This window comes from Pteropus alecto, unplaced genomic scaffold (assembly GCF_000325575.1).
Source record: "Pteropus alecto unplaced genomic scaffold, ASM32557v1 scaffold148, whole genome shotgun sequence".
In the NCBI taxonomy this organism is placed as follows: domain Eukaryota; kingdom Metazoa; phylum Chordata; class Mammalia; order Chiroptera; family Pteropodidae; genus Pteropus; species Pteropus alecto.
In genome coordinates, this window is record NW_006442105.1 from 329,236 (window position 1) to 331,455 (window position 2,220).

A 2,220-nucleotide genomic window follows, 5' to 3' on the forward strand; every position below is an offset into this window, starting at 1 on the left:
TTTGCCTAAATGTGCCCAACTTGTGTTGATGGGAGTGAGTTGTTCTCAGAGTTGTTTTCAGAGGGGGTAAGGGGAGAGGGTTTGTCCCCTCTCAGCAGTCTGTCAGGCAGGGTGGGGATGTGTTTTCCCCTTTTCCACCCCATTGTTTCAAGTTCTGTGGACTTTAGTTGGGGATGGGACCCTGCTCTACTTATGCCTCTGGCTGCTAGGTCAGGACTGTAGCTCTGGTTTGGCATTCAGCTTTGGTTGGTGAGTGGGACACCTGACCCCTGAGCCTTTGGTAACCTTATTTTTTATAGTAACTACTCTTTATAATTTTTTTCCACATTTTATTTTATAAGAAGTTTAGGAATATTTTTGCATGGATCACTGTAAAGTTTACCTGTTCCTAACGTCTATTAACATAGTGTTTTTACTGATAAGTACTTTAAATTGCTTCATGAGCACTTAATGTGTGTGTGTGCACACATGCACAGCAGCCATCTACCCAGGGCACACAGTTTGTCCATTTCTTAAACTCTGTGTTGGTAATTCCATCTGTATAGTGGATAGTTTGTAATTTTGATAGGTTCTAAGGGTCCCAGGGGCTGAACTGACCAAGTAACAGAGAAGTCAGTTTCCCCAGTTTAGTGTAATAGATAGGAGAAAATATTATTTTAGTGTATGCTTTAAAAAAGCCCCAAACAACAAAATGGGAAAACACACATACACACACAGGACTACCTGTAAAAGGTGGAGTCGTTTGAATTCAGGAAGAAGCTATAAGAACACTTATAGGCTGTTTCTTCAGGCTTGCTTGAGACTTGGCACACACAGGGTGAGTTTTCATGAGCACTGAATGTGAAATGGTGTTTTCAAGAGAGAAGAGTGAGTTGCATTTCCGTCCATTTACATTAGCTTTGTAAACACTTTTTTTCTATAATTTTTCAAAAATCTTTTTTTCTTTTTGTCAGGTTGAGTTGGGAGACTTTATCAAATGCTTTCATGTTATGGAACACTTTCAACTTTGATAGCATCAGGACATCAGCTATCAAATATGGTGAAAGGTAGATCTTGTCAAGCCTTTAAGAATCTGGACATATGAATCGTAAGACTATCATAGGTTGTAATTTTAGTATTTTAAATTCTTTCCAGTAAATTAAGGAATAGAAGTCCTGTGATAAAGTTGCATAATTTAATATCCTAAGCACAATAGTGGAACATTTAGAGAAATTTTGTTTTTTTTGTATGTGTATGACATGCCTAATTTGAGAGTCTTTCAGCTGAATTATAGCTCTTTTAGAAGTTGAAGCAGGCAAGCAAAGGACCTAATTCCTTTAAACATGGATGTCATCATGGATATTTAAAATTCTTTTTTGTTTTACAGCCTCTCCCCTAAGGTTTAGGAGGTCCATTCCTTCGCTTATGGAAATCTTGCTTGGATCTGGGTCGGATGACTGAATGTTTAGCTATGAGTGAGCAATGATCCCATCAGCTTGCTGCCAAGGGAGGCCAACTTCACGGCCAGGGTCATTTGTAGTAACAGGCATGGGGCCACTTCCAGAACCTTTTCTGTCTCTTGTGTTAAATCTTTTGCGAACATTCTTGTTGGTTTTGTTATTAGGCCTACCAGCTGCTACTCTGTGAATATTTCTTAAATGCAGTGCAAAAAGAAGGTTGAGAGAGGTCCTGGGGCTTGGGCTGGGCTCCTGGTTATTAAGCATCTTGCTCTTCTCAGCTGGGCAGACAGCACCTGACTCTCTGGTGGCATCATCACTTCAATAATGAGAGGAAATATATTCTTAAGGCACTTTGGATATGCTAATATATGGCATTGTTGATCCCACATGAGTGTCTGTGAATGTGCCTGCCAGTGGGGTAAAAGGACAGCACACACCAGCACCAGCCACATCAATATCGGGGTCTACTTTAAAAAGGAAATCCAGATTTTTCCTGTCTTTTGTAAAACTTTGGAAACAGTATTACTCTGAACAGATAGGCCATCCTTTTCTCCATCTGGTAGCTCACAGGTGGATGCTCCAGTCATCACCAACCTGGGCATTGCACAGACAGCACAGGACGCTTGTCTGACACCCTCCACCGGGCACAAGAGCAGGTTTAAGGGTGCATGGCTTGAGGTGGAAGGCAACTTCTGGTTCTTCTCTGGTGCTTTCTGAGTGGGTTGGTGGGGGGGCGGGTCTGTAAAGTGGAGTGTGGCTGGCTTAGGGGAAGGACAGACTG